The sequence below is a fragment of the Durio zibethinus genome, chromosome 27 (genome assembly GCF_047325235.1).
Source record: "Durio zibethinus cultivar Kanyao isolate XHJ-2024 chromosome 27, ASM4732523v1, whole genome shotgun sequence".
NCBI lineage: Eukaryota > Viridiplantae > Streptophyta > Magnoliopsida > Malvales > Malvaceae > Durio > Durio zibethinus.
Window position 1 is genome coordinate 1,690,542 of NC_143188.1, and position 8,762 is coordinate 1,699,303.

The window sequence follows — 8,762 nt, forward strand, 5'->3', positions numbered from 1 at the left end:
ATATAAAACCAGTAGTTATTTTTTGTAACAGTGCACAGAAATCATAAACAGCAAAAGACAAAAGGATGTCAATGCTCAATCAAAAAATTACCAAGGCAACAAAAGTCAAAGATGGTTAACGAAAAAAGTAAATATAAGGGTCACTGCAATGTAAATTGTCAAAAAAACCAAAAAAAAAAAAACAAAATGATAAATAAACTATAAATAAAAAATAAGTAATACTTATTTAACATGTCAGGCACAAAACAATTGAAGGGAATTAAAACCCTACCACAAAGAAAAGATTAAAAAAAAAAAAAACTCAAACTTTAAATGATATCTATGACAAGATAAAAAAAAAAACTCAAGCATTAAAATATTGATGATATTGATAGATCATGTACTTAAATGATAAAAAATTTTGTGACTAAATTATGATAAATAGTAACAAAATATAGAAAAAGTTGAAAACTAACGACCAGGGAACATCAAACGTGAGATTTAAACTAACAACCAAGGAACATCAAACATGATATTTAAACTAGAAGCACAGTTTCCGAAGCACCATTGATTCTTATTAGCTAGGACTACTATCTTATACAATAATTTGCCAAATATTAAAAGTTGAATCTCTTATTTTTTTAACTAATCAAGAGAAATTAATAGGATTAATATATGAAATAAATTAATCACATTTTAGTAAGATTATTATATCTAATTTTTTAACATTATTTACAAATCAAACCTATTAAAAACGTCCAAAAAGTTACAAAAAAATATACAATCAAGCATCACAATTCTAAAATTAAATGTATAAAATTTATGTAATAAGACAATTAATGGTACAATTTGATTTTGTAAAATGCTAATTACGATAATAATCGATAATTTAATTTTAAATGAAATTAAAGGAAATCTAATATTATACTATTATATTTTGAAAAAAAGCAAATAACATATTTTCTTCATATTGAAATGCTCTCTAGAATGATAAACAACAATTATTAGGTTTTTTTTTTATTAAACTTGTTAAAAGATTAATTTAGCCAATTAGATTTCATTATAAAAATTACATAAAAAAATATATTGTAAAAGAAAATATAAATAATACAAATCCAATCAAAAAATTCAAATAATCGATACACAAACTTGAGAGTCAGTAAACATAATTAAAAAAAATAGCAAAAAAGTGAGCTTCACCGTCTAATCACTGAGAACAACCCAAAAACACAAAATGCTAAAGGCTTTCCCATTGTTGACCAAGAAATTCCCTCATTTTTCTTTCTTTAATTAAAAATAAATTCCCATTGTTGCCTTCTTTTTATCAATCTTTTTTTTTTTCATCATAAATATTATATTCTACATATCTTTCAATTGAGAATATAGCAAGCGAATGAAAACTCTTAAGCATAAAGGCAAATAAAAAATAACTTTATTTTTTATTAATCAATAAATTATTTTTTATTGATTAATTATTTTTTTGTTAAATAAGTATTTAAAAATATAAAAATTATTTTTCGTCAGTTATTTTCCTCAAAACAAAGATGGCATGGATGTTTCAAAATTGTCACTTTGTAGATACAAATAGACATTTTCTTTTATTCTTATTTTCTCTTATATTCTTAATTTTAATGTTGTGTAATGCTTTTATTTATTTCTTTATTTACTGATTCCTATTCTTTCCTTCCCTTTTCCAATATCCAAAGCACACCTATAAATCACGAATAATAAAAAATTAGATACTGAAAAGTAGTGATGGGTGGGATAGATGAAAGAATAGGATATGGTTACCCAAATACATATGGACCGCATACTCTGTTGGGGCCTTGTTCAGGGTCAAGCTACTGATTCCTATTCTTTCCTTCCCTTTTCCAATATCCAAAGCACACCTATAAATCACGAATAATAAAAAATTAGATACTGAAAAGTAGTGATTGGTGGGATAGATGAAAGAATAGGATATGGTTACCCAAATACATATGGACCGCTTACTCTGTTGGGGCCTTGTTCAGGGTCAAGCTACGCGTAGCAGTCAAATAGAAGGGAGGTAGAATCAAGAACAATGACTGCAACGACGAACGTGTAGATTGAACATTTGCATCCAACTTTTAGGAAACAAATACCACACGCAAACTCATAGCTAGCACAATGTAACTTCTCTCTAAAGAAATGGAAATAACTGGGTTTATAGTGCAATATGACAGGAGATTATTAAGATGCTTGTCATAAATGACCAAACTCCACACACAAAAAAAATAAAGAATACTAGCATAATATTTGATCCTTAATTTAAACTAGAATGAAATTGAAAATGATTACAAACCCAAAGATAAACTAATTAAAAGGGTAAAAATTTTCAAAGCCTTAAAAGAGAAATCTAGTAGAAGATGAAAGTTTTCGATGGTAAAAATTAGAATGATAAATAAAATCATATAGAAAATCTTCAAGATAGTCGTGATTCATAAGAGATAATGGATATTTACTTATATATAATTTATGAAGAATATTTTAAGTTTTTATTTATCAATGCTAACTAGTAACCTATGAGTTATTAGGTTCAGTGTAGCTTTCAAATATGTTTGAAAATTCACACATAAATAATCATAATTAATTATTTAAACTCTCATATTTATCTCATATTAGAATTAAATTTATTAACTTATTTTATTAAATTATAAAATCACCTTACCAAAAATTTTTACAAGGCATTCCTTCATATAGACAAAACTGAGCACTTGACAACAGAAGAGAGTTAGGTTTAATCCAAACAGGTGAATTTGAAGTTTTGAACAGCCATGGAAGACTTTCTGTCTTATGAAATGAACGGAAGGAGCCAATATAATAGATTCTTTTCAAAGACTTTTGGGTCCCGCAAACAAAAATTTTTTAAAGAATTTTTCAATATAACAACCACATTCAAATTCTAATATTGCAAGTAATTAATTAGTTAATTATTACAATCAAAGTTCATATAAATTAGTGTAGTAAATTAACAGCCACAAGAAAGCCTTTGAGTAAGCAAAAGGTTACGGAGGAAGATTCATGGAAAAGTAAATTATGGAAATAATGTGAAAGCATAGGAGCCGTGGAAAGAAATATGGTTGACAAGTTGGCTATATGGCCTAGCTAAGTGAGAGTAATGTAACACTAAACATACGATAAGCCATGACTTGATCAATCCAAAATCTAAGTCAAGCCAATTTTAATTTAGATGAGACAATAAGATAGTAAATGATAATATATTGTAATTAATTTTGCGTTATGTTTAAACTAATATTTTGGGATTAAAACATAAATAATTAAATTATTAATGTAAAAAGATTAAAATTATAAATAAAAAATAAAAAATAAGTGTTAATATAAAAAAATAAAAATAATTGCAGAATTAGTATTTTTTTTGAAAAAAAATGTGTTAGAAATATTATAATATCTTAAAAAATGTTATGATAATTTTAAACGTATTAAAAAATAAGAATAAGCGTAAAAGATATTATATAACGTAAATAATTAAGTTGACAATATAAAAAAATTTTATTATAAATAAAAATAGTTCTAAATTAAAAAAAAAGTATTAATGCAAAAAAATGAGAATAATTGTAAAATTAGAATCATTTTATGTAAAATATGTTAAAAGTGTCGTAATATAAAAATGTAAAAATAGTTATAAAATTGATGTCACTTGACATAAATTGGATTAAAATTATCGTAACACCCTAATAATTTTAATAATTTTAAACATAATAAAAAGTAAGAATAAGTGCAAAAAAAATTATTGTAACATAAATAATATTTTTGGCAACATAAACTAATAATTATTACAAATAAATAATAATTCTAAACCAAAAAATAAGTGTTAGTATAAAAAAGGTGAGAGTAATCATAAAATTAATATTATTTAGGATAAAATGATTAGAAGTGTCTTAACACTTTAAAAAAAAAGTTGTGATACTTATAAGCTTAATGAAAAGTAAAAATAAGCGTAAAAAGATATTATAATATAAATAATTAAATTAACAATATAAAAGAATTATTATTACAAATAAAAAAATAATTTTAAATAAAAAATTAAGAGTTAACGTAAAACAGTGAAAATAATTATAAAATTGGTATTATTTAACGTAAAATAGTTAGAAGCATCGTTATACCTTAAAAAAATTATAATAATTCTAAACGTAATACAAAATAACAACTAACGTAAAAAGATATTATGAAAAATATAATAAATTGGTAACGTAAAAATATTAGTATTATAAATGAAAAATAATTCTAAACCAAAAATAAGTGTTAACATAAAAAGATGAGAATAATCATAAAATTGATATCATTTGACTTAAAATATGTTGAAGTATCATAATACCTTAAGAAAAACTTGTGATAATTTGAAATATAATAAAAGGTAAGAATAAGTGTAAAAAATTTTATTATAACGTAAATACTTAAGTTGACAACATAATAAATTATTATTATAAATAAAAAATAATTCTAAACAAAAATATGTATTAATGTAAAAAGGTAAGAATAATTGAAAAATTGAAATCATTTGACATAAAAATATGTTAGAATGTCATAATGTAAAAAGGATAAGAATAGTTGTAAAATTGATGTCATTTGATGTAAATTAGATTAGAAGTGTTGTAACATCCTAATAAAGAGTTATGATTGTTTGAAATGTAATAAAGTAGGAACAAGCATAAAAAAAATATCATTGTAACATGAATAATATTTTTGGCAACATAAAAAGAATTATTATTACAAATAAATAATAATTCTAATTTAAAAAATAAGAGTTAATATAAAAAAAGGTGAGAATAATTGTAAAACAGTTAGTACTATCATAACATTTTTAAGAACAAGCGTAATGTTAAAAAAAATATTATTACAAATAAAAAACAATTTTAGACAAAAAAAAAGAGTTAACATACAATATGGTGAGAATAATTATAAAATTGATATTATTTTACATAACACAGTTAGAAGTATCATTACACCTTAACAAACAAAATTATAATAATTTTAAATATAATGAAAAGTAACAAAAAATATAAAAAGATATTATTGGAATATAATAAATTTGTAACGTAAAAAAATTAGTATGTAAATAATAATTTGTGCTCTGAAGAGTCCTTTCACACCCTGGGCACATACTATCTAAGTATTATATGTAAATATTAATAAATATTATATGTAAATACCTTTTTGAAGTATTGTATGTAAATATTAATAAATTTTAGATTATAAATAATTATTTTATGTAAGCGTTAATCTAATTCACCTAATGTGTGTTTTAATTGAAAGGAGAAAAAGGAAAGAAAAAGATATAAAAGAAAGTAAAGGAAACAGAAAAACATTCCCTTTATTTGGATAAACTTTTAATTTAAAGAAAAAATGGATGAAAACTCAATAACCTTTAGTTTTTCTTGTAATTTTATATTTTTAATATCTCAAATTGATGGAAAACTACGAAAAAAAATTGTAAAAATTTTATTTTTATAAAAAGATTATTATATCTATATTTTTATTTAACATTAAAAACTTAATCGCATTACTATTATATTGTAATTTTTTCCCCTAATCTCTCCAAGTAAGTTTCACGTCTCTTTCAATATAATTGTTTTGGTAATTTGATTTTTTATGAATAGTTGAGAATACTAGACATATAGTTTGGGGTTTATGGGATCTCATACAACTATCCCATAATTTTTAGCTCAAGTCTAATGATTTTTATATGTAGGATAAGTACTTGGTGTTTATTTAGGTTGGGGCATGCTTTTTAAAATTTGAAACTAAAATTTATGTTTTTTGTGCTTATATCATTCTAGTTTTGTTTTTTATATATCATTATTAATTAATTCGATCTTGTTATGATCTATTTATTTATAATAAGAAAGCATGTATATTAATTGTATATGGCTATTTTCAATCATAGTCTATTAAGCTTCTTGCTCTAAATCATCATAGTGTGGACCATAACCGTAAAATGACATTCATTTCATGGTAAATTGTTTGTGAATTAAGTACTTGCATAAAGATTGTAAATTATTTGATATGTGTTTAAATTAAGTATTTGTAGAAAGATTGTAAATTAGTGTGATATGTGTTGCATATGTGTTAGATATGGTATGGATATAAGAATGATAGAATTTAAGTATTAATCCATTGAATATGGGGGACTATGTTATATTAAAACAAGAATCTCCATACTATATCTAGTTGTACAAGCTCTAAATTGAAAGGCTTCAATATTTTTTTTTTCTTTCATGCAAGTGTTAGTGTATTTATTTTTGCAATAATAATAATTATTGTTAATATTTTATTATTGTAGATGGATAAACAAAGAAATGAGATAATGATTGAGTATTTGTGGAAGAAAAGTCATCGAAAGACAGTTGTTTACATTATGTGTTTAGTTATTTATAAATATGTACATAAAAATAATCATGAAAGAAGTTATTTATCATTGTATGATTCTAAAAAGAGATTGGGTTAGAGATGAAATAATGAGTCAAATTGTTATTGTTAGTAATGAGAAAGATAAAGATATTGTAACAATGAAACCTAAAATTTTTCTAGATTTATGTGCAATATTAAAAAAATATAGTGATCTAGAACTAATAAGATGAGTTATAATGGAAGAACAAATTGCTAAAACTTTTTATATATTATTTCATCATGCAAAAAATAGACAAATAATGTTGGTTAAATGATAGATAACTAATTGCCATTTACATCAAATTTTAAGAACTAGAGATTCCTTAAACAACCAAATGGCTCTCTTAAATAAAATTTATCTAAAAATAAAATAAAGTGCATGAAAATCATTAAAAACCAAATAGAAAAACAAGAGAGGGATATGTTTACCTTGAAAATCATTAAAAGGCAAATAGAAAACAATACAAATCACTTTCAACCAGTAGTATCATGAAAACACAACAAATATAGCAAAAACCATTTTTTTAACATCTTTACCAAAAAAAAGTAGACATGTATGCCTTCCTTTCACCTTCTTTTGTGATGTCAATTCGTCACCTTTAGCAAAATGAGCAAACCACTCCATTTGCAGCAAAAGATACTTCAACCGCCACTTCCCCCAATTATTCTGCATGCCATTAAAACAATCATTAGTGAACCATATATTTCACTTAAAATTAGCTGAACGCCAACTTTTCCATAGAATAGGCACCATATCGGCATCAATTGTGGCATTTTGAGCATCCAATTCTTCCTGAATCTTTTGCTTCTTTAGTTTCTGCATTTCTTTTAGCCCCTCTTTTTCTCGCTTACTAATTTCAGGATCAGCCCTGTTGTTTAAACTGTAACGTCAATATGGGAGACTATTCACTGGCAGATTTTTTGGGTCAATTAATATTAGACTTTGTTATATTTTATTCTACCATCCTTATTAATATAAATATATATTACAAATAATATATTACTAAAAGTAACAAGCTTATTAAAATATATAATAAAAATATTATTATGATAATATTATACTTTCAAGAATAACAAAACTTGATGGAATTACTAATTATGCAGTTATCTTTCAATGAATTATAAGATCTTTCTTGATTCTTTTTTACTGTTTAAATCTAAAATTAAAAAATGCATAAATCAATTTTTTAGAAGTAAAATCAATAATTAAACAATATATTTTTCATAAAAACAATAAAAATAAATATACATTTAAAAGAATAAAACCTTATAAGATTTCAATTTCTGCAAGTTCTGCCCATTCTGAAGGTGTTTCTGGTTTTGAATTAAACCTAACAATATAAAATATGAAACGAACACATATGAATATAAGACACGAATGTGATATTATTTAAAATTTTAATAAAATTTATATATTAGTTTAATAAAATAAAATATATATATTTTATATTTTTATATCGACATAAATTAAGATACATAATTTTTATATAAAATATTATATAAATACATAAATTTTAATATTTTTTATGATACGAATAACTAATGCTCAAGTGAACTATTATCTTGGTTTTAGATGTCATGTCATTTGCCTTATTTTGTTACCTTTGCACCGTTTGCTTGATTTTTCAGAAAATGACTTAGCTTCCAAATAATGACCCAAGACCCAGACAAAAGAAGTATTTGATGGAATCAAGTAGCAAAATGCAAAAACAAACTGAAGCCTGATAAAGTTGGGTCTCTTTTGATTGGGTTTTCATAGCCCAATGAAAAGCAGACTTGAGCCCAAGTAGCTCTCCTGATTAATCGAAACTCAACTCTCTCTCTTAATAGTGACTTGACAAATAAAAATTAGGTTATTGATGAATGGAACTTGTGTTTGGCTTACATACTAACAGAAATCATAAGTTCAAGTTCCCGAGAAAAACACCAAATCATTTTATCTATTTCTAATAAGCTTCGCCACATAAAATAAAATCATGCATAAAATAATAAATAATTTAAATGATAACTATTTTTTATTATGTTTAATTTGTATCTAAAAAAATAAAATTCAGATAAAAATTTATCATTCTCTTTACATAGAATAATTCAATTCTCTTAAATTATTACTTAAGTATTTTTTGCCAAAATATCAAATAAATAAAAGTTAAATTTAAAATTCAAATTCTCTCTTAATTGATAACAAATAAAGATTATTAAAATTTGAAACATTCCACAAGTATAAATTTTACATATTTTTTATAATAAATGATAAAAAATTTGGATATAAATTTAAATATCCGATATTATTTATTAAATTCTAAATAAATTCAGATATCAAATATTGGATATCTTGTCGGTTATTGAGTGTTCCA